Source organism: Schistocerca piceifrons, chromosome X, assembly GCF_021461385.2.
Source record: "Schistocerca piceifrons isolate TAMUIC-IGC-003096 chromosome X, iqSchPice1.1, whole genome shotgun sequence".
Lineage (NCBI taxonomy): Eukaryota > Metazoa > Arthropoda > Insecta > Orthoptera > Acrididae > Schistocerca > Schistocerca piceifrons.
Window position 1 is genome coordinate 802,409,502 of NC_060149.1, and position 25,771 is coordinate 802,435,272.

Below are 25,771 nucleotides of genomic sequence, written 5' to 3' on the forward strand. Positions count from 1 at the left end.
CTATTTTCTTCTCTATCATTGGCTGATGGTAGTCAATGGCAGATTCCTCTTTAGCACCAACTCGGACAACCTCAGGTTCATCATCCCTCTGGTCCTGTGAGCTAATATCTCTGTTCTCTCACATTGTGGGCCACTGGAATATGATCCACATTAAGGCCTCATGTAGTGTTTTGTCTATTGGCATGGCATTGACTCAGCAACTGAAAGGACTGTCCACGAGTGCAAACAGTGCACTGAAAAGCAGGTGGCACAACCAAGAACTTTTACACCATGCCCCACGCCCCATACGGCATGGTACCGTGTTGACATTAACTCTGAGGGCCCCTTCTGTCAATAGATGCGATTGGTGATGCTCAATATGCAGTCCAATTATCCACGTGTCCTGCGCATGTACTCCGTCACCACAGAAGCTGCCATGTGGGTTCTTACCCAGGTCTTCGTAACTGACGGGCTGCCCTGGACAATATCTCCGATAAAATCCCACAGTGCACATCTGCATTGTTTCAAGATTTCTGCACCCATAATGGTCTTGCTTCCCACATCGTTTCAGCCACAACTGAATGGGGAGACGGAGTATATGGTGATCACCTGTAAGACACAATTAAAAGTGTTTAGCAGACTCATCAGCAGACTTGGGATTGTCTCTGTTTCTCAGCACCTACAGGACCACATTGCTGCCAGTGGGGGTCCTCCATGCTCAAAAGCAGCTCTTCTTGTGCCATGACCTGAAGTGCGCTCAAGTCCTTCGCAATTTGACGCAGGCACGCATCTGGACACACACTTTCAGTCAACAGCATTGATGGCTGCCAGTAACAATGCAAGTGATATGCGGTCAGCCAATGTTCACTATGGATTCTAGTGGTGTAGCACTAACCCGCCATCTGAACCAGCTGTGTTCTCAGTGGGGTGCCAATCTGCCTTGCAGCCACAGCACATGCCAGTGTAAAGTCTGCCTATGTGCACCAGATACCAGACACCACAGGAGTATACTGATCTGAAGAGCTGTTGGGTGCCAGTGACATCAAGATATGGCCACCACCTTCCACATATGTTTGACGACACCCGCCTTGACACCGTCCTCTTATAGCAGTACTCGTCGTCCCTCCCCCAGTCATACTGCACCTGTCCCTCACCACTGATGGAGCAGTTTCCTCACCACCAGCACGTGCAGTATCACTACCACATCTGGCTCACCATCCTCTGGGCACTTTCTAGGCACATTCTTTGCCAAGTCGGAGACAGCTGAGTGGCCAATACCTCAACAGTGATGCCTCATCAGACACCAACAAACTGATGAAGGCAAACACAGTCAACACACAGCTGCCACTGCACTGTCACCTCCAAGTCACTTGGGCAGATCCCATGGCCTTCTCAGCCACACTGATCTGTCTCCGGTGGCAGCCCCACCCACATCCAGCCTTTTTCCACCAAAACTTGTGATGCACTGCTCCCCTAATATGATGGTGGTGGTGGTTGTTGTTGGGGAGGGGTGGGGGGTGTTGATGAGGCTAGATGTCCACTTGCACTGCCATCATCATAACTGCAGAGTCTATACATTACATCAAGACTGAAACGAGACCACCTGCTTCACTTGATGTCAGACCCACTGCTGACCAAGAGGGGACAACCACATGTCAGCAGTGCAGCCTGTCCTTTCTCGGACTGTTCGCACTCCCTAACAGTTCTACTTGTGGATTACGACTGTTCTGTTATTTGCTTATGACAACTTGCTTTGTTATCAGATTTGGCCTAGATTGTTTTTCCATTGTTTCTGTCCACACGTGTGTGCTAACTCTGGTACTCAGTTTCTTCCACTGTATTTACCGTGTACTTTGGGCTCACAGTAAAACTGTAGGTACTAAAAATAACACATCTGAAGAGGACATCATAACATCTGTAATCCTGCAATGCTAACAGTTACCACACAGGTTGGCAATGGGTGACTGAATTCCACATGTTTGTGTAAGAATACACCTGCCATTTCCCATAGGACATTCAAAGAAAAGATGATCTGAATCAGCCCACTGACTGCAAGAACAGGAAAGTGTCTCCATGGCATGCAATCTTCGCAGATGTTTGTGAAAACACACATTATGAAATTTTAGTTTACCTATTAAAGGAACCAGTGAATTGGGTTTCACTGACTGAAAAGCTGACTAGTGGATTATAACATAATTTTCGTCTTTGTGTCAAACTGTCTCTTCCACGTTCCAGAGGAGAGACTTCAATAACACCTTAAACTCCAAAATGGCTATCATATTCGAGTTCAGGGTTGTGCATTTCTTACAGATCATGTTGTTGTTGTGCTCTTCAGTCCTGAGACTGGTTTGATGCAGCTCTCCATGCTACTCTACCCTGTGTAAGCTTCTTCATCTCCCAGTACTTACTGCAACCTACATCCTTCTGAATCCGCTTAGTGTGTTCATCTCTTGGTCTCCCTCTACGATCTTTACCCTCCATGCTGCCCTCCAAAGCTAAATTTGTGAACCCTTGATGCCTCAGAACATGTCCTACCAACTGGTCCCTTCTTCTTGTCAAGTTGTGCCACAAACTCCTCTTCTCCACAATTCTATTCAATACCTCCTCATTAGTTACGTGATCTACACATCTAATCTTCAACATTCTTCTGTAGCATCACATTTCAAAACCTTCTGTTCTCTTCTTGTCCAAACTATTTATCTTCCATGTTTCACTTCCATGCATGGCTACACTCCATACAAATACATTCAGAAACAACTTCCTGACACTTAAATCTATACTCGATGTTAACAAATTTCTCTTCTTCAGAAACGCTTTCCTCGCCATTGCCAGTCTACATTTTATATCCTCTCTACTTCGACCATCATCAGTTATTTTGCTTCACAAATAACAAAACTCCTTTACTACTTTAAGTGTCTAATTACCTATTCTAATTCCCTCAGTATCATCCGACTTAGTTCGACTACGTTCCATTATCCTCGTTTTGCTTTTGTTGATGTTGATCTTATATCCTCCTTTCAAAACACTGTCCATTCCGTTCAACTGCTCTTCCAGGTCCTTTGCTGTCTCTCAGAGAATTACAATGTCATCGACGAACCTCAAAGTTTTTATTTCTTCTCCATGGATTTTAATACCTACTCCGAATTTTTCTTTTGTTTCCTTTACTGCTTGCTCAATATACAGATTGAATAACATCAGGGGGAGGTTACAACCCTGTCTCACTCCCTTCCCAGCCACTGCTTCCCTTTCATGCCCCTCGACTCTTATAACTGCCATCTGGTTTCTGTACATATTGTAAATATCCTTTCGCTCCCTATAGTTTACCCCTGCCACCTTTAGAATTTGAAAGAGAGTACTCCAGTCAACATTGTCAAAAGCTTTTGCTAAGTCTACAAATGCTAGAAACGTAGGTTTGGTTTCCTTAATCTTTCTTCTAAGATAAGTCGTAAGGTCAGTATTGCTTCACATGTTCCAACATTTCTACGGAATCCAAACTGATCTTTCCCGAGGTCGGCTTCTACCAGTTTTTCCATTCGTCTGTAAAGAATTCACGTTAGTATTTTGCAGCTGTGACTTATAAAATTGATAGTTCGGTAATTTTCACATCTGTCAACACCTGCTTTCTTTGGGATTGGAATTATTATATTCTTCTTGAAGTCTGAGGGTATTTTGCCTGTCTCATACATCTTGCTCACCAGATGGTAGAGTTTTGTCAGGACTGGCTCTCACAAGGCCGTCAGTAGTTCTAATGGAATGTTGTCTACTCCCGGGGCCTTGTTTCGACTCAGGTCTTTCAGTCCTCTGTCAAACTCTTCACGCACCTTCATCTACATCCTCTTCCATTTCCATAATATTGTCCTCAAGTACATTGCCCTTGTATAGACCCTCTATATACTCCTTCCACCTTTCTGCTTTCCCTTCTTTGCTTAGAACTGGGTTTCCATCTGAGCTCTTGATATTCATGCAAGTGGTTCTCTTTTCTCCAAAGGTCTCTTTAATTTTCCTGTAGGCAGTACCTATCTTACCCCTAGTGATATGCGCCTCTACATCCTTACATTTGTCCTCTAGCCATCCCTGCTTAGCCATTTTGCACTTCCTGTCGATCTCATTTTTGAGACTTTGTATTCCTTTTTGTGTGATTCATTTACTGCATTTTTATATTTTCTCCTTTCATCAATTAAATTCAATATTTCTTCTGTTACCCAAGGATTTCTACTAGCCCTCGTCTTTTTACCTACTTGATCCTCTGCTGCCTTCACTACTTCATCCCTCAGAGCTACCCATTCTTCTTCTACTGTATTTCTTTCCCCCATTCCTGTCCATTGTTCCCTTATGCTCTCCCTGAAACTCTGTACAACCTCTGGTTCTTTCAGTTTATCCATGTCCCATCTCCTTAAATTCCCACCTTTTTGCAGTTTCTTCAGTTTTAATCTGCAGTTCATAACCAATAGATTGTGGTCCGAGTCCACATCTGCCCCTGGAAATATCTTACAATTTAAAACCTGGTTCCTAAATCTCTGTCTTACCATTATATAATCTATCTGATACCTTCTATTATCTCCAGAATTCTTCCATGTATACAACCTTCTTTTCATGATTCTTGATCCAAGTGTTAGCTATGATTAAGTTATGCTCTGTGCAAAATTCTACCAGATGGCTTCCTCTTTCATTTCTTACCCCCAATCCATATTCACCTACTATGTTTCCTTCTCTCCCTTTTCCTATTCTCGAATTCCAGTCACCCACGACTATTAAATTTTCGTCTCCCTTCACTACCTGAATAATTTCTTTTATCTCATCATACATTTCATCAATTTTTTCATCATCTGCAGAGCTAGTTGGCATATAAACTTGTACTACTGTAGTAGGCGTGGGCTTCGTGTCTATCTTGGCCACAATAATGCGTTCACTATGCTGTTTGTAGTATCTTACCCGCACTCCTATTTTTTTATTCATTATTAAACCTACTCCTGCATTACCCCTATTTGATTTTGTATTTATGACCCTGTATTCACCTGACCAAAAGTCTTGTTCCTCCTGCCACCGAACTTCACTAATTCCCACTATATCTAACTTTAATCTATCCATTTCCCATTTTAAATTTTCTAACCTACCTGCCCGATTAAGGGATCTGACATTCCACACTCCGATCCATACAACACCAGTTTTCTTTCTCCCAAGAGGATGCCACCATCATTTAACCATACAGTAAAGCTGCATGGCCTCGGGAAAAATTACGGCTGTAGTTTCCCCTTGCTTTCAGCCATTCACAGTACCAGCACAGCAAGGCCCTTTTGGTTAAGGCCCTTTTGGTTAGTGTTACAAGGCCAGATCAGTCAATCATCCAGACTGTTGCCCCTGCAACTACTGAAAAGGCTGCTGCCCCTCTTCAGGAATCACACGTTTGTCTGGCCTCTCAACAGATACCCCTCCGTTGTGGTTGCACATACGGTGCGGCCATCTGTATCGCTGAGGCACGCAAGCCTCCCCACCAATGGCAAGGTCCATGGTTCGGGGGGAGGGGGGTACAGATCATACACCACAAAATATCTCTCTCTGCGTGCACATGCCCATGTGCATGCACGCACTCACTTGCACCCACATGTGCAGCTACACTTTCCATCACAGCAGTGCAACTGTGGTAAGTGGTTGTGTTTTCTGCAATAAGTGTGTTTACTGGAGTGGAGCAATGAGGAGAAGAGGTGAACAGAGGGGTACAGGGAAAGGAGGTTGACTAATGGGAGAGAGAGGCAGCAACGGAATGGGACAGGAATGTGGTACTGGTGAGCCCGTGGAGGTACACACAGTTACAGTTCCATGTGCACACAAAGCAGCAGAGTGTGTAGCAAGAGGTAGGGGAAGCGGAGGGACAGAACAGAGGAAGAGGAGACTGCAGAGAGAACAGTGAGAGGGTAGATTAACGAAGTTATATAGCGTGTCTCGCCTAAGAGTTGTCACGTGCACATCCTTTGGTGTTTCAGCAGATATTTGCAATTTCATTTTTTCATTGTGTAGCTGGAGTCAACTCAAACAAAGAGTGCTCATCGCATCTTTCATGTGACACCCAGAGTCAGTGTCAGTCTGTTTCCCATTACCAGCAAAATTATTTTTAAAGTGGAATTTTACATGCCCATTCAATAGAGCAATCCAAAATTAGCATAGTGTGATATTTGTTTTATTGATAAGTATTAACAGGGACAGTAAAACACGAAGAATAACCAGCACTTCAGCAGTGACAGCACCGCCCTGGCCTGCACTGATTGCTACCACCAAGTCTGCAGTGCTACTGAATCGTTGCTGACTCCAGCTACACAATGCAAATACAAAATTGCAAATATCAGCTGAAACACCAGAGAAAAAGCATCTGACAATCCTTAGCAGACACACCCTCTATAAGAGGCATGGGGTGGGGGTAAAGGTGAGTGACAGATATGGGTTAGTGGAGAGGAGTACGAGGATTGTGGGATTGGAGGTTACATTTTAACAATAATTCCCAGCTACGAGGACCAGTAATATATTTTTAATAATCACATCAAAAAAATGTTGTTACATAATCTAATTTTTGTTTGTTTGCAAGTACATGTCTGCAGTTGTGGTACACTTTGAACTCCTCACGTCAAGAACCACAGCAATCGATACACGAGCCAAAAGAAAATGTTTCAGTCTGTTGATAAAGTGCAGTATCACATTGTAATTAATTTTCTGCCTTTGAAGGGGAACAATACTACAGTAATCCATGATGAACTGGTAGAAATGTATGGCAAACAATGCACCAAAAAACAACACAGTGGTTATGTGGAGAAAGCACGTCTATTGTAGTCCAACAAGTTTGAATGGCGAAGAATAAAGTGGCAGGCCACAACTCTGTGAAGAAATGGGAATCTAAAGAGAAATGGAGGCCCTCCACAAACATATTTGAGACCAGTGTATTACAATCGAGGCAAGAGTGGAAAAATTGAAAATCAGTTGTGGATCAGTGTTGAACACCTTGTACAACATTTTAGACATTTTAAACATAACAAAGGTCGCTGCCTATTGGGTTCCATGACTGCTCATACCTATTCAAATAGCTCATACAGAGCAGATTGCCATAGGATCATACTACCAAACTCTCCTGATGAGGGTATGGATGGCTGCCAAGACAACACATTATGAGAAGCTGACAGAGGTGGCGTCCTAGCTCAATGACAATTCCTTACATGATTATTCACAGAAAAAAGTAATTGATGTTGCATCTTTCGTATTATTAAATTTTTGACTTGCCCCCAAATTCTTCTGACATGGTAACCAATGACTTCTTCCTCTTCCCTTTTCAAAATTCACAGACATCTGTAACCAATGTCTTCACCAAGCCATCCATATTTGGGAAAACTGTCATATTGAAAGGTTAATAAGTATACAAGGACTAACACCAACACTATGTTTCATGGTCACAGCTTGATTTTTGAGGTTATAATTGAAACACCATGACTATCCCACAAACATATTTGAGACAAGCTGATACTTGGATGGGGGTGGAGAGAATACAGATGGCAAGGGCAATAAAGCAACCACTGAAGTCAAGCACGTTGTTCTCATCTACACATCCTGTCACTGGGTGGTCAATTATGCTTTTGACCACAGTGACCATTCATTCAGGTGAACAGCTGGTCAGTGGTCTCTCACACACAAAAAAAGCTGTGCAGAAGTTACGGCAGAGTTGGTATATGAAAACAGCTGAACAACTGAGTGTGCTTTTGGCTACCGTCAGTCACCTTCAGGCTGCTCCCTTGGAGTGTAGAGGTGGCAGATAATCTGGCACGTTGCATGGGACATCTCAGATGTTGCTTGTTTCAACCATGAGCTCTGCCACTGAGGCACCTCCCAGTGTACCCAATGTGGTGGATCCACACCACAGGAGGATGAGTAGTGAGTGGTAACACGTTCACATCGCTCAAGGTGGAGGGCCAATGTGGAGGCTAATCGTCTGGCCTCACCCTTCATCCTGTGAATGGACAGAGGGCCACTCCTTTACAGAGTCCAAGTGGGCACATCATGGGAGTGGTTTACCAGTTATCAGGAGCTGCAACGTGAGACGCTTTATGGAGCTCCTTCAGCAGATAGCGTTCAGAGCTGGAAAGAAAGCCAATGTGCACTCAGTACATCTGCCAGGCGACCTCATTGAAGATGTGGAGGAGGCCTTGCCTACAGCTATAGAGTGTGCAGAGTGCAATGGTCAGCAAGTTGTGGCTCATATCAGCACCAGCAACGCCTGTCACTTTGGTTCTGAGGCCATTCTCAGTTCATACAGGTAGCTGGCGGAGGTGGTGAAGGCTGCTGGCCTCATGCATGGGGTGCAAGCAGTGCCTGCAATTTGCAGCATCGTTCCCATAGTTATTAAGAGTAATTTGGTGTGGAGTCATGTGGAGGGTCCTACACCAAAGGCTGCGTCGACTGTGTGATGGTCTTGGCTGCAGACTTCTGGACCCGTGTTATCAGCTGGGGAACTTTAGGACTCCCCTTGATAGGTCAGGGCTGTATTACACGAAGGAAGCAGCTACTTGGGTAGCAGAGTACTTGTGAAGTACACATGAGGTTTTTCTATGCTAGGCAGCAGATTAAGGTTCTCTGACTTTACTGCCCTCCAGCAAAATTCTCGAGCTCAAATCAGTCTCCAGACAGAGAGCTGGCTGAAACCCAAAGATCTATCACCCAGCACAAAGCCCCTAGCGAATGGAAAAATGTATATAAGAAGGGTAAAAGAATGCACCTGCAAAATTACAGACCAATACCTTTAACATCGGTTAGCTGCAGAATCCTCGAACATATTCTCAGTTCAAATATAATAAATTTCCTTGAGAGGGAAAAGCTTCCATCCACAAATCAGCAAGGTTTTAGAAAGCATCTCTCGTGAGAAACTCGGCTTGGCCTTTCCTCACATGAGACCCTGCAAACCACGGATGAAGGGCAACAGGCCAATTCCATATTCCTAGATTTCTGTAAAGCATTCAACACAGTGCCACACTGCTGGCTATTAACAAAAGAACAAGAATATGGGATAGGTTCCCAGATATGTGAGTGGCTCAAAGACTTCTTAAGTAATAGAATCCAGTATGTTGTCCTCGACGGCAAGCGTTCATCAGAGACAATGGTACTGTCAGGAGTGCCCCAGGGAAGTGTGATAAAAAATGCTGTTATTTTCTATATATGCAAATAATCTATCTGACAGTGTAAGCAACACTCTGTGGCTGTTTGCTGATGATGCTGTGGTGTATGAGAAGGTGTCATCGTTGAGTGACTGTCGGAGGATACAAGATGACTTAAACAAAATTTCTAGTTGGTGTTATGAATGGCAGCTTGTTCAAAATATAGAAAAAATGTAATTTAATGCAGATGAGTAAGAACAACAAACCCATAATGTTCAAGTACAGTAACAGTAATGTGCTGCTTGCCACAGTCACTTCGATTACATACCAAGATGTAATGTTGCAAAGCAATATGAAGTGGAATAAGCATGTAATGACTATAGTAGGGAAGGCAAATGGTTGACTTCAGTTTATTTGGAGAATTTTACAAAAGTGTGGTTCATCTGTTAAGGATACTAGCACAACCCAGTCTTGAGTATTGTTCAAGTGTTTGGGATCTGCAATAGATAGGATTAAAAGAAAACATCGAAGCAATTCATAGGCGGGCTGCTAGATTTGGAAACATTCGCTCACTGTGTTCTTTAGAGTTTTCTGTGGGTTTAAGTCATTTAGTAAATTTCATGTTTTACTTTTCGGTTGACGTTTCTTATTGTTTCTACAGAATATTTCAGTAAAATTTTCATTCTTTGAGTGTTCCAGTGGTCCCTTGAATTTTTTATTTTAGTTAATAATTTTGTGAAGTTTTGTTGGTATTGGTATTAGTTGTGGTGTAGTAGTATTAATACAAGTAGTTGTTTTCTTATTAGATAGAAAATTTCGAGACTGCTATTGTTACTATAAATAGTTCTAATGGTGTAACTGAACTTACATAACGAAGACATATAGTTTTTTCAGTAACTGTAAAATTTTACCATTCGTGAGAAGAGTGGGCTCTGCCTTAGGTTTGTGAGGAGTGGGTTATGGTGTGGGTTTTGTTCAAAGTATTTTCACTGTGGGGGAATGCAGTGGGGAAGCCAGTGGGCATTCTAGCGAGATCCTCTCCTGGGAATGCAGAATCTGTAGTAGAAATAAGTTGATAGAGGAGCAGGAGCGTAAGATCTGTGCCGTTCAGGTGCAGTTCCAACATGCAAAGGAGGAACTAGATAGGTTGAGGAGGGTGAAGGGTGCTGGGGAATGGGAACTGGCAGTTGGCAAGAAAGCAGCTAGGAGGAGAAGGTATTTAGACAGTTATACTTTGCATATATGCAACAGATATGACCAACTGTCAGAGTTGAGTGGAGATGAGCCTCTTGTAGCTGCAGGTGTAGGGAAAATGCAGCAGTCATCAGCAGTTACAAGGCCTAGGTCAGTTGCAAAGTGTAACAGAAAGAAGAAGGTTCTGCTGCTAGGTAGTTCACATGGTAGAGGTGTGGGCCAGCAGTTGCAGGAATTGTTGGGAGTGTTGGGGAGTGGGTACCAGGTCACCAGCATTGTGAAGCCTAGTGCAGGGTTGGCTCAAGTGACTGACAGCATAGGGGAGTTATGTAAGAATTTTACACAGGAGGATCAGGTAGAGATAGTGGATGGAGCAGGGAACAGTCTCTTGATAGAGACGGGGAATATGATGTAAAAGATAGCTAAAGATGGCAACGATAGCTACTCAAACTGGTGGCACTAATTTGCATTTCGTACAACTGTTTCAGCGTCATGATTGGCCTCAAATTAATACAGCTATTACGCATGTTAACATGGGGCTGGAGAGGGCACTAACGGCAGAGGGCATGAGTCACATTTCAGTGGTGCCAGTTGAGTCTATCAGTAGATCAGGTTTCACTAGGCATAGCCTGCAGCTCAAAAGGTATGGGAATGGGAGGCTGGCAAAGCTTATAGGTGACAGAGTAGTGGTGGAATCACTCATGGAAAAATTCCTGTAGTACTTGGTGTTACAGCTGCACCTTTTTTAGATCGAAGTCAGCTGATAGGTATAACTGCTTAAAGGAAGTCCCTCTAACTAAGGACTCACCTTCAAAGGATGTCATGTTTACAAGTAGAGAAGGAACTAGCATATTTAATTAAAATATAAGAAGTATTAGAGATGAAGTTAGTGAACTGCTTATAGATGTTGCCTCTGAAATTATTGGTATTTCGGAGTACCACTTAAATAATTTGACAATTCAGAGGCTTCCTTTACCAGGATACAGATTAGCTAGCAGTTTTTCAAGGAGTTCCTTGTGGGGTGGGGGAGTGGCTACGTACATAAAAAAACAGTATTCCATTTGAGTCCATAGATATATCATGGCACTGCACTGGAAAGATATTTGAATGTTGTGCAGGGGCAGCTGAATTTAGTGAAACTAAACTTCTAGTAGTAGTTGTTGTTGTTTATAGGTCCCCTAACTCCGATTTCAGAGCATTTCTGCTCAAGTTAGAGAGGGCTCTTGATTCACTTTGTAGGAAGAACCAGAAATTAGTTATATGTAGTAACTTCAATATAAATTTTGTATATGATGGTGCAAGGAAAAGGATGTTGGTAGACCTCCTAAATTCATATGATCTGATGCAAATTGTGTTTTTTATAACTTTGGTGCAGGGGAACAGTAGCACAGCCATAGACAATATTGTTATTCATTCTTCATTACTAGATGGGCATTCTGATAGTGAAAGCGTGAATGGTCTTTCAGACCATGAGGCACAAATTTTAACACTAAAAGGCCTTTGTACTCAAACCAATGTCATATTTAATTACAAACTATGTAGGAAAGTTAATCCAACAGCAATAGAGAGTTTTTAAACCTTGTCAAGGAAGAAGAGTGGCAGGATGTTTATAGTGTCAATAACATAAATGATAAATACAACGCTTTCCTTAACACATTTCTCATGCTCTCTGACAGTTGCTTTCCATTAGAATGTTCTAAATGATGTACTCGCAGTAATAGGCAGCCCGAGTGGCTGACTTGTGGGATAAGGATATCTTGTAGAACAAAGTGGGAATTATATCAAAATGTTAGAAGTAGTCACAATTAAGCTACAGTAGCCCATTACAAACAGTATTAAAAGCTGCTTAAAATTGTTATTAGGAAAGCAAAGAGTATGTGGTACGCAAATAGAATAGCTAATTCACAGGATAAAATTAAAACCATATGGTCAGTTGTGAAGGAAGTGTCTGGTCAGCAGAACAAGATCGATGATATAAGGTCAGTTCGTAGTAAAAATATTTTTGTTACTGATAGATCAGGTTTATGTAAAGTATTTAACAATCATTTTCTAAGCATTGCTGGTGAATTAAATAAAAAATTAGTTTCTACAGGGAATCGTGTGACTTTCTTGGCAAATGCCTTTCCAAGATTGATCTCTGAAATACTCCTGTGTGATACTGACAAGGGGGAGATTGAGTCAATAATTAAATCACTGAAGACTAAGGACTCTCATGGTTTTGATGGAGTAAAGTACTGTGCTGCACATGTTAGCCCTGTACTTAGCAATAATTGTAATTTTTCCTTTAGGAAAGGTCAGTTTCCTGAATGATTAAAGTACTCCGTAGTACAGTGCCAGTTTATAAAAAGGGAGAAAGGGATAATGCAGACAATTTTAGACCTACTTCTATGCCATCAGTGAGTGCTAAAGTTATTGAGAAGGCTGCGTATGTAAGAAGGCTGCGTATCTAAGAATAATTTATCATTTTATATCACATGATTTGCTATCAAATGTACAGTTTGGCTTTAGAAGTCATTTGACAACTGAAAATACTATATTCTCTTTTCTTGTGAGATACTGGATGGGTTAAACAAAAGGTTTAGAACACTAGGCATATATATATATATATATATATATATATATATATTATTTAACTAAGGCGTTTGATTGTGTTGATCTCAAAATATTGCTCCAGAAGTTAGACCATTGTGGAATACAGGGAGTAGTTCACAACTGGTTCATCTCTTACTTTAGCAACATCATGGCAAAAGGTCGTTATTCACAATGCTGAGAATGGCTGTGATGTGGGGTCTGGTAGGGTACGGTCAAGTGGGGGGAGGGAGGGGGGGGGCAGGGATCAGTGTTGGGGTCACTCCTGTTCCTTATTTATATAAATGATATGCCCTCCAGTATTACGGGTAACTAAAATATTTCTGTTTGCTGATGACACTAGCTTGGTAGTAAAGGATGTGTGCAACGTTGGCTCGGTTTCAAATAGTGCAGTTCATGAGCTAAGTTCATGGCTTGTAGAAAATAAACTAATGCTAAATCACAGTAAGACTCAGTTTTAACAGTTTCTAACACACAATTCAAAACAACCTGATGTTTTAATTTCACAGAACGGGCATATGATTAGTGAAACTGAACAGCTGAAATTTCTAGGTGTTCAGATAGATAGTAAACTGTCATGGAAAGCTCATATTCAGGATCTCGTTCAAAGGCTTAATGCTTGCCATTTTTACTATTCGAATGGTATCTGAAGTAAGTGATTATTCAAAATGAAAATTAGTCTACTTTGCTTATTTTCATTCGTCTATGTTGTATAGTATTATATTTTGGGGTAGCTCCCATTCTAAAAGGATATTTTTGGCTCAGAAACGGGTGGTTCAGGCAATAAATGGTGTAAGGTTCACGAACCTCTAGCCAACCCCTGTTCACTAGTCTGAGTATTTTGACATTGGCCTCTCAATATAAATATTCCTTCCTGTCATTTCTTGTAAACAACATTAGCTTATTCCCAAGAATAAGCAGATTTCACTCAGTTAATACTCAACAGAAATCAGACTTGTATTTGGATTGGACTTGCTTAACTCTTGTGCAGAAAGGTGTGCAGTATACTGCTGCATCCATTTTCAATAAGCTACTGCTAAAATTCAAAAATCTTAGCAGTAATCCACGTGCTTCCAAATCGAAACTGAAGAGTTTCCTCATGGGTCACTCCTTTTATTCTGTCAAGGAGTTCATTGAAAAATTAAGCTGATTCTTGTTGTATTGTTGATTGCATTTGCTTAAACTTATGGATTGACTTTTTTCAGTTTCATAAACATTTGATTTTTATCTGTTATTACTTTTATGTTGCAATTTCATGTACTAACATGTTCCATGATGTTGGAAATTTGCTCCTCAATTTGGTACTATGGAACTTGACGTGTAAATAAAAATAAATAAATAAAAAAATAGGTTTACAATGTCGGGTGGAAAACAAAGTTTTTTTTATAGATGGCCCATAAACTGGTTATCATATGAAGGTGTCTATGAGCACAGAAGTCTCTCCCATACAATCTAGTCACACATAAACACTATCTGGCTCAGGTTCATTGACTATATGTTCATAATCCGAACCAAAGGTTAAGATGTTCTATCTCCATCCTCCACAGCAACAAAACATCTTTCCAATTCATTCTACCTTGTCTTCTTCAGTCCAGCATGCCACCTTCCAGAATGTTGTCCTCCACATCTCTGATGTCTCCATAAAAAACTCCTTCCCTAATAATCCAATTAACCAACAACAGTACCTCCATTTCAATAGCTGTCATTCTTTCCACACTAAAAAATTACTTCTATACTGTCAACCCAATCATTGATGACTCATCTGCAGTGATGACCAATCACTTGCCCACTATGTATTTCAGGTCTTACTAAGACCTTCAGAAAGGCCCTATCTCCAAATACAGTCTGTAAACAGATCTGCTGGCCATGTTTACACAGGCCCCTAATTCTCCAACTAGCCTCAACAAACAGGTTGAAAAGGCGGACCCCCTTGTTATCCAGTATCACACCACATTGGAATAATTTAACCACATCCTTCAGCAGGGCTTCTACCATCTTTCACTGTGCACTGAAATGAGAAACATCCTCCTCACACTCTTTCCCAACTCCAACTATCTGGTACTCCATTACCAACCTAGTACACAGAATATCATAATCCATCCTTGGGCCACATATATTCCCATTACTTTAGTATATGGACAGTATCCCTGTGGAAGACCCATGCACAAGACCTGTCCTATGCACTTAACCTGGCTCATCCTATTACAGTTCTGTCACATGCATATCTGACCTAATAAGATCTAAGGTCACATTTAGAAGCAGGCATGTCATGTTACAACACAGCAGTAACTTCTGCACAGCCTTTTAAGTGGGCATGTCCGCCAAACAACTGCCCAGCCAAATGAATGGCCACTGCTAGACAGTCACCAATAATAAAGTTGATTGCTCTAAGGTAGAACATACAGCTGAGCACATCATGCTTGGTTTCAGTGGCTACTTCACAAACTTTGCCCTGTGGACCTTGAGTCCCAATATCAGCTTGTCTGAATTATTTTGACGGTAGTCAGTCCTACAACATATCCTTAAATCACATAATCCCCCTGCTCTCAATCTCCAGTAGCCCGTCCCAAACACACCTCACCCCATGCACCTTATATAATCTATTAATCTATATTTACACTTTTCTCTCTGCAGTGTCCCTCTCTTCTTCTGTTCTATAACCCCAACACCCCATTGCTTTTTCTTCATATGCACTGTGCCACTTCATGATGTGTCACATGCAAGACTCCTCTGCCCGTAACACCAAGGGCTCACCAGTTCCACTTTTCTATCCTGTTTCCTTGCTGCATTTCCCTCTAAACTTTCAATCTTCCTTCTGTGCAGTCCTCCATTCCCCTCCCACCCTCTAGCTACTCTCACCCAACTCCAGGTAACACAAACCCTGATTCCAGTTGGACCATAACAGTGGGGGAACATAGCCAGCTGGGGCAATGTAGACATGCTTGTATGGGTGTACATTATTTTTAGTATACTTTTTACTTTTTTGTTTAATAATATACAGTATAGCATTTAAATTAGCATATGAAAATGAGTGTTAATAATTCAAGTAGCCGGCCGCGGTGGTCTAGCGGTTCTAGGCGCTCAGTCCGGAGCCACGCGACTGCTATGGTCGCAGGTTCGAATCCTGCCTCGGGCATGGATGTGTGTGATGTCCTTAGGTTAGTTAGGTTTAAGTAGTTCTAAGTTCTAGGGAACTGATGACCATAGATGTTAAGTCCCATAGTGCTCAGAGCCATTTGAACCACTTGAATTCAAGTATGTTGGAGTATTTGTAATATCATACAATATCTATGAAAAAGACAAGAATGATTTATCCTGTGATTATGAAAAATGTTAGTAAGGAGGTAAAAGTCGGTAATAATGACTGACTGCAAACAGCTCTGAATGTCATACAGCTACGAAAGTGTTAAAAAAGAAAACAAAGTGAACATAAGACTCCACACCTACTTTAGTAAACAAGATTTATATTCATTCATTCACTACTACAGGGCTTATTAAACTGCAATCAACACAGAATGAATATGTCACTACTACGAACGATAATTGGAACTGGACTTTATCTTTTTTAATACCCACACACACACACACACACAGAGAGAGAGAGAGAGAGAGAGAGAGAGAGAGAGGAGGGGGGGGGGGGGGGGGAGCTGCAAACTATCACTGAACACTGCTCTGCTTTTCTGATGCAAAAATCAGGAATCGGAATTTCAAATGACTTTTATTGTGTTTCATTTTTTGTATATGCCAGTGTTCCAAGCAAGGAAGCAATGTATGTGGAAATGAGTGGTTCACATTCATGGTTGCAACCTTGCTAAAATTGCTGCCCAGTGACAAGAAAGTAATGCAAAAATATAGTTTCATTGATATAGCAAAGGAGAGAAATCTTGGGATACAATTCAGGGCATGACATGATGCAATGAACTAAGACTGAATGAGTAATAAAAGGACAACTACAGTAAAATAGGTGTGAATTATGTATCATATAATGTCAGTGTACACTTCATTTTTGGAATTCAATAAAACTAACAAGAATCATGTATGAGTTAGTTCTGAACCAATAACTCTAATCAAAAACAGAACAGAACACACAAAGTGTGGACTGAGGAAAACCTAATAAGGAACAGAGTGTGGTTGCTCTTGACAGCAGTCAGCTCCTATTAAAGTAGAAGGATGAGGATAGAGACTGTGATGGGTGGAAACAGTGGTAAAGAGAGATGCATGCAAAGGGAGTAGGCCAGTGAGGAGCTGTAAGAGGCAAACAATAGCACTGAATATTTAGCCTAAAGAGTACAGTCAGATATTAGTGAGTGCAATATTATATTTTATGATTAGACCATGTTAGGATATTGTGGCAAATAAAAGGACATGATCAGGCAATCAAAAATATCCTGTTGAAATAGGAGCCAAAGGTGTTTTGTCGCTAACCATTTCAGAGAGTGTAGGAAGTGTGAAACTTCCAGCAGTGAACTTCAAACAAGTGTGGATGGGAAATGAAGGCCACTGTCATAAGAGGCAAATAAATTATGAACAGGAAATGATGGCTGCAGAAATAGAATGTATGAGTGTTCATGCAGTGGCTGTGGTAAGAGGTAGGTGTTGAAGCAAAGATAGCTGTAAGAGGAAGGAAATAAAAGTCTTGTTTCATAGGGAATGCAAAATGTATGAGACATCCTTCATTATGAATACATAGCTACGGATGTGGAACTAGTGACCATGCCAATGTGTGTGTCATCAAAATGTAGGGCCTACAGGACAGATGACCAGTGCAGTAATATGGAAGGTGTTGCTGTCTTTTATGTTACACAAACATACTATGGAGTGCCAATTCTTGGTATTTCTGAGTTTACCTGTGAACATATGGGATTGCTTTCATGAGGAGAGGCAAGACTGATTTCTCAACAGGAGTTAAGGAATTTAATGTAGAGGGAGTGATGCAAGATCATTTTGTGGCATTTGTATACAGGAGAAGGTACACTGTGAGTAAAATATGATTATAAATTCTAGTTGAAGAAAGACATGTTCAAGGACAATATATGGAAAGAACAATACAATAAATGATGAAGTGCATGAAGCAGAAAGATTGTCAAATAGACAAAAGAAGACAGTTGATGGTCAAAAATGAGATAGCCTTTACAGATAAAACTGCATTGAGTTCAGAATGTAAGTGAAAGAGCACTAAATGTCCTTTGTGAAGCAATAACCAGTTCCAAATGAAATTTCAGTGGCAGAAAAGACAAAATAAACTGCCATGCAGTTGCCAAGTGTAAATACAGTCATTCTGCAGTTCCTTATGATCATGTGGCAGCGGTGGTGGTGGCATGGACTGACATTTAACACATTCCGGTAGAAACTACAGGCACACTGTGATTTCCCTAACAGTCATCTCTCAATGAATCTCCGAGTGCAGCTTCTCAGATTGTTACTTCATCATGCACTATTTCCGAGCAATGACAGCTTGAAGTCAGCTGTTCACTCTTTTAATACTTTGAAGAGCTGTTAAATGGATGTTTCTCCTTCCATGAAGTGCTGTGTGAAATGAAAAACGTATTACAGGTGAATCACTTCCCACACATTTGTTGGGGCAATGTGCTTCCATAGTTGTGTTCATCAGAAACGTTTCTTGCACAATGGGGAACAGTTTGGCTGATGAAGAAATTATGAGGCTGCTTGAATAATCTGGTTCCAAAATTCATGATAATGGTTCTGAAATCAATGACAGTACTTCTGAAATGCATGGGTAATCTGCTTGAATCCTTCATCTTATGCGCAAGAACCACACAAGGAAATAAAAAAAAAGTTTAGGATGTCTATAGGGCTGCAGTAGTCACTGTGGCCAGGCAGTAATGTGTTAATAACCTGAAACTAAGATTTTGAATAGCATGATATTTGTCCTGCATAATTCAAACTCTGGAGTTACTGTTTTGCAATATGCCTATAAAAGTGTATTAGAAGTACGTTTTACTGGTGGGAAATGGCTCTGAGCACTATGGGACTCAACTGCTGTGGTCATCAGTCCCCTAGAACTTAGAACTACTTAAACCTAACTAACCTAAGGACATCACACACATCCATGCCCGAGGCAGGATTCGAACCTGCGACCGCAGCAGTCGCACGGTTCCGGACTGCGCGCCTAGAACCGTGAGACCACCGCGGCCGGCTTACTGGTGGGAAGATATAAAGCACACTACTATTGCTTGTAATAACAAAACAATGTCATATTACATTAGAAACAATCACACTTTTGAATTTGAGGCCTTACCCAAAGTGTAGTTTATTCAGAGTTTGAACTTTTTTGTTGGGACACAAGGCCACTGTCTACACTAAGCTGTTCAAGCTCGAATGCCTGCCTGCAGCCAGTCAGGTGTGTGTGGGCAGCAGTAGACAGAAGTGTGCGAACTGCTGACACACTAGCAGTAAGGCAGCTGGGCCACAGCCTATTAGCATCTTCAGTCAAGCATTTTCATGTGCCCACAACCCATGAGCAGTGTTGGAGACAGCCTGGTCTAAATCAGTCATAGAGTAGTAAGCTTTCTATAGAACTGTAAGCCTACTACTAACTGATGAAATGGACTTTGTTTCTGCAACAATGATAATAGCTTTGTTTGAGCAGCAGTTCCCAACAGTCACATGCACGCACACAGTGCACGTGGCAGTAAAGTAATGATTTTGCCAATTCTAACTGGTTGTTAGTGACTAGAAGCTGTTCATGCAGTAACTCAAGTTTGTCTGACAGTTTGAAACCATCACATTGAGTCTGTTTTCTTCAAGCAGCAACTCAGCATATGTGTGAAGCTCTTTGTGTACAAATAAAAACATAGAAGATTTTCTCTGACTGGTTGCCGTCAACTGAATAAAATTAAATTTATGAACATAAGGTACACAAAAGAACATAGTACGGTATACTGAAATTTCATGAAACGAGTTGCAGGGCACAGAATGATTAAAACTGTAGCTACATGAAAAACTGAAATAACACTGTAAGAAAACCACACACACACACACACACACACACACACACACACGTGCGGAGGAGGAGGGGTGGGGGTAGGGAGGGAGGGGGAGGAGGGGGGAGGAAGGGAGGGGGGAGGAGGGGAGCAAGGGAGGAGAAGGGGAGGAGGGTAGGAGGGGAGGAAGGGAGGAGGGGAGGAGGGGAGGAGGAGGGTAGGAGGGGAGGAAGAGAGGAGTGGAGGAAGGGGAAGGAGGGGAGGAAGGGGGAGGAGGGGAGGAAGGGGGAGGAGGGGAGGAAAGGAGGAGGGGAGGAAGGGGGAAGAGGGGAGGAAGGGGGAGGAGGGGAGGAAGGGGGAGGAGGGGAGGAAGGGGAAGGAGGGGAGGAAGAGGGATGAGGGGTGGAAGGGGGAGGAGGGGAGGAAGGGTGGAGGTGGGGAGGTGGGGAGAAAGGGTGGAGGAGGGGTGGGGGGGTGGGAGGAAGGGGGAGGAGGGGGGAGGAAGGGAGGAGGGGAGCAAGGGAGGAGAAGGGGAGGAGGGGAGGAGGGGAGGAAGGGAGGAGGGTAGGAGGGGAGGAGGGGAGGAAGGGAGGAGAGGAGGAGGGGAGAAGGAGGGTAGGAGGGGAGGAAGGGAGGAGTGGAGGAAGGGGAAGGAGGGGAGGAAGGGGGAGGAGGGGAGGAAGGGGGAGGAGGGGAGGAAAGGAGGAGGGGAGGAAGGGGGGAAGAGGGGAGGAAGGGGGAAGAGGGGAGGAAGGGGGAGGAGGGGAGGAAGGGGGAGGAGGGGAGGAAGGGGAGGAGGGGAGGAAGGGGAAGGAGGGGAGGAAGGGGGACGAGGGGTGGAAGGGGGAGGAGGGGAGGATGGGTGGAGGAGGGGAGGAAGGGTGGAGGAGGGGAGGAAGGGTGGACGGGGGGAGGTGGGGAGGAAGGGAGGAGGTGGGGAGGATGGGAGGAAGGGAGGAGGAGGGGAGGAAGGGAGGAGGAGGGCAGGAAGGGAGGAGGAGGGGAGGAAGGGAGGAGGAGGGGAGAAAAGGAGATGGGGAGGTGGAGGGAGGACAAGGGGGAAGTGAGGGGATAGCAGAAGGGAAAGAATAAATGGGGATGGGTAGTGAAGTGAAAGGGAAAGGATGGGGATGGGTAGGAGGATGTGGGAGAAACGAAGTTTTAAGTGTTTGTAGTGTTAGACACTTTTATGAAATCTGTAAAGTTAGACCCATCAGATGGGCTGAATCTAAGGTGCCAGCTGATAAATTGGAGTGGGATTTTGTCCCAGTGACAATGAAGCCTGACAACTTGCTGTTGCATAAAGTGTCACAGTTCATGGCTAAGAGATCTGAGTACAATTTGGTCATCAGGAGTAACATAAAACATGACAGGCTCTCTGCTAAGACAAAAACAATGGGGAAACAAAATTTTTGTCCAGTTAAATGTGTTCCTCGGAGATCTACAGTCCCCTGTTGGGTTAGTGCTTAGCTGTGTGGGATACATGCAAAGAACTGTTTGAATTATTTACTGACCTGTCTACTCATTTAATTTGTTATCAATGGAAGCAAATGTGAATGTTCATTATACCCAGTGATAAGCAAGGATTTGACTCTTGTGAACTGATGAGGGAGTGATGTACATATCGTGAACAAACATATGTATATGTGCTGTGTATATGTTCAGCATTATGTGATGGACAGTAGTGGTGAGAGATAGCAGCAATATGTTTTGTCATTCTGGGAGGGCCTACATGTTGCAAAGGTTGTTTCAACTATGCTCCAGAATTTTCGCTGGGAAGATCTTACACATGCTTCATACAGTCCAGATCCCTCCCTATGTGATTTCCATATTTTTGGAACTCTGAAAAAATACATTTGTGCCCTTTGATTTGCTTCAAGTGAAGAGGTGCATGTCCAAGTACAATCACGGTTCCATACCGAAATACCTCCACCAGCAGACACTTTCACCACCTCCCACTGCCAATGGCCCAGGCAGAATGGAAAGTCACACCTCATACTCTTGGCTTGCTACAGTAGTTTGGCCTGCCTTTAAAAGTCAGAAACATGCCAATAATACACACACTCCTGCAGGCACTGAGATGGAGCATAGACACAAAAGCGCCAAGAATGCACACAGGGAGGCAGAAGAAGAATCAACCTGCTTAAAAATATGTTTGACGGGGAGTAAGGAGGTTGCTTATCAATAGTGAATGCCAGAAGATTCTTAGACAAAACATAAAACTGTCATTACAAGAAAGTGTTGTGTATCTGCTTTCACAGCAACATAATAATGTGCAAAAACATTTGGACGATGTGCTGGACTGTTTGCGACCAATGCTTGGAACTCCCTTTACAGTGAAAATGCGAGACAAACAACAGTTCCTGAGTCACACATTTGCCCACACATGATAAAAAATTTTTGCCCATTGCTGTGTGGCATTCTTACAAAGGGCGATCAGTCACTAGGTAGCATTGTAAATTTAGTTCACCAATGACAACGCAGAGAGGAAGAAAAACTCAAGGAGTCTGTAAGCTAAGGAGAGTGGTGAGAAGTGTAGGAGACAATCAGTGAGACTGCACAAAAGTGAGAGGACAGGGATGCTCTTCCACCCGTCACTACTTAGTCTGATGACTGATTCTGATCCTTACTGCTATCCAGCACTCAACTGAGCATTACAATTTCCTCACTCAACTGAGCATTACAACTTCCTCACCTAACACATGCCTCCCAACACCGAAATAATGCTACTTCAGCCACCCAATAACATGGTGTGCAATCAATGTGGAGATCATTCCAGAGCCTCACCGTAAAGCAAGGGAACACTAATGAGAACTGCCGACTTGGTAACACACAGCTATGAGGTGACATGCCGTACCAAGCCAACGTCTGTCACTGACATCACCACATATGACTATGAAGAACGGTGAGATGATTTGTTCCCCCATTCCTTCCCCTTAATAACTGAGTCACGTCCACGACCAGTCAAATCAGCCCTGAGATTTGTTATTTGCATAAATGGTGCCACAATAAAAGAAAACATTTCACATTTTAATCCTCTAATTAATCTGTTCCATTTGCAATCAATGCCTCAATCTCATTACCTTTTGCTGTTCAGTTTCACTGTATGATCATAGTAGTTATTTAATTATTGGCTACTACCAGGGTGGGGTGAATTCATTAGCAATCATTGTGTCATATCATGCCAGAGTTTGGAGCTTTGAATTCACTACAGTACGTGACCACATATATTTTTCCATGAAGGTATTGACCGTCCTGTCTCACAGTGAGATAAATGTATTAATTATTATGGCGATTACTTTCCAATCTGTCTGATTATCATTTGAGTCCCCCTTATAAATTACTTCAGGGATTATCATTTGAGTGCCCCTTATAAATTACTTCAGGTATAAGGTGTACCCTTTCATTCTTAGCACTAACAGCTGCATGGGAAAGTAAAAGTTAGGTTTCAGAAGATGAACAGGAATGAGGCTCCTGCTAATCAAGAGAACTGGGTATTGTGCAAAGCTGACAATTTAGGTTATCAGACCCTAATCTGGTGGAATTTCACTGTGTATAGGCAAACTAAAATATTTTAATCGAAGTGTGGGTAGTGCAGTTTCACATAGAAAAAATTTAAAAAATGAAGAATAGGCTTTAATACACTTTTAATGTGAAGTAGTATATGTGCTCCAACCAACAGCACATTATGAGGGAAAAGTAATTTTTGTTTCCAAAATTAGTACTATGAGAAGGTGAAGTGCATCTTCTGTGCAGAGGAGCACTGTTCAGGGTCAGTGATGTTTGAAGGTCGTGAGGTCCCACAGTGCTGACAACTTGTGGTGCACACTCTTCAGCAATATGCACTCTTTTTTTATATGTATTGCAGCAGTGCTGACAGCAGGCAAGTGCGGTACATTGTCACCATAATAATTCAACAATGCCAATGTAATGTGAGGCAGGTTAGCTTGCTGAAACAGCAAACTTAATGGTACTGCACACTCTTGAATGGCAAGGGCACTCTAGCAGCATGGCCAACTCCTGCCCAGAGAGCAGCAGTTCGCTCCCAGTACACACCAGCCATCAACCATCACTGCAGGACAGGCACCTTATCGCAGTGGGCATGACCCACCATGACGCATCCAGGTGCCACCTGGGCCCACAGCAAATACTCCATGATTGATTGTGTGCTACTGGCAAAGGGACCGTGCTGTCAGCTTATGTAACAAAGCCACCAGGACTCAGTAGACAATCCACATCAGCATCATGGGGCATGCAAGCAGCAGCCCAGCAGAATTCAGGGAGAGTCATGCACTGACATGGTGCACTACACAGTGCTGATGCTTCAAAAATAACTTGTTACATTTGCAGCTGCCTTTCTCTGAAGCCTCCTGAGCTCCCACCTCATCTTCACTACTCACTTGCACCACCCTGCCTCATAGCCACCCTTCCCTGCAATGGGGGCACTATAGTATTATTTTACACCCACATAATTTGTGAAGGCAACAACTAATAGAATTTTATTTTACTAATTTAAGTGCTAACAGAAGCACTATCTAACCAGTAAAATAAACATCACCCAAGACACTAAAACCGCCTGTCACAGTTGCCATTTTAACCCCACCACACAGCAAGAAAAAAAAAACACTATTTACTCTCCACTACAAAACTGAATAAAAATTACAAACCGCTACTATCAGAAACTTTACAGAAATATGTTGCATAGCTGCCAACTTTGAGAAGAGGCTGTCAGTAACCACATGGCAAAATAAAAATCAGAAGGCCAAAGTAAGCCTCTATACACTAAATTTCAGATGCTTTCCACCCCTACATAACCTTATGATGTCCCTTGGTTAGAAAACAGTTTTATTCCTACCCTTTAATCTCACATGCACAGACCAAAAAATGTTTGATGTCACTCATCACAACCTATTTTAGTAAGTCGTGGCAATGAAGTCATTTATAGACAGGTTTACTACATACTCAGGAAGAAAAATTGTTACAATTCATAAAACATTTTAGTAGCACATAATTAGCAAAATGTAAACAGTACCTTCTCTCATTTTTTAAAAAACATCAAATTATAAAATGTCTAGTTTCATAATTTTTTAGTAACTTCCTGTAAATCCACAGTTAAGGTGACAAATCCACAACAGTTAGAGACAAATCATAACATTTGGCAGTTTGGTGCTGAAACTTGATAGACAAATATACTGGAGGCCCCTGTCCATAATGCTCCAAATGTTCTCAATTGGGGAGAGATCTGGTGTCTTTGCTTGTCAAGGTAGGGTTTGGCAAGCATGAAGACAAGCAGTAGAAACTCTTGCTGCATGCAGGAGGGCATTATCTTGCTGAAATATAAGTCCAGGATGGCTCATCATGAAGGGCAACAAAATGTGGCATAGAATGTTGTCCATGTACCACTGTGCTGTAAGGGTGCTGTAGATGACAAGAAAAGGGGTCCCACTATGAAATACAATGGCACCACGGAACATTACTACTGGTTGTCAGGCCATATAGTGGGTGACAATCAAGTTGGTATCCTACCACTGTCCGGACCATCTCCAGACATGTCCTCAGCTTGGGATCTCAGTGATTGAAGTAGAACTGTCTCTTCAGTGATGAGTCCTGCTTCATACTGAACCCCGATGACCAGTGAAGATGTGTCTGGAGACACCCTAGACAGCGACAGGATACCAACCTGACTGTTGCCTGCCTTACAGCTCGACAATCAGGAGTGATGGTCTGGGGTGCCATTTTATTTTGTAGCTGGACCCATTTGGTTGTCATCCACAGCACCCTTCCAGCACAGTAGTATGTTGACAATATTTTAAGCCCCATTTTGTTACCCTTCATGGCAAGCCATCCTAGGCTTACATTTCAGCATGGTAATGCCCACCTACACACTGTGAGTTTCTACTGATTGTCTTTGTGCTTGTGAAACCCTACCTTGGCAAGCAA

The 25,771-nt window shown here is 42.5% G+C and overlaps 1 protein-coding gene across 3 annotated transcripts in view; it reads right to left on the reverse strand.

The window, feature by feature from the left end:
* LOC124721309 (mediator of RNA polymerase II transcription subunit 16) overlaps window positions 1-25,771 on the reverse strand; it is a 295,303-nt gene that overhangs the window by 208,328 nt on the left and 61,204 nt on the right. The window lies entirely within an intron of this gene.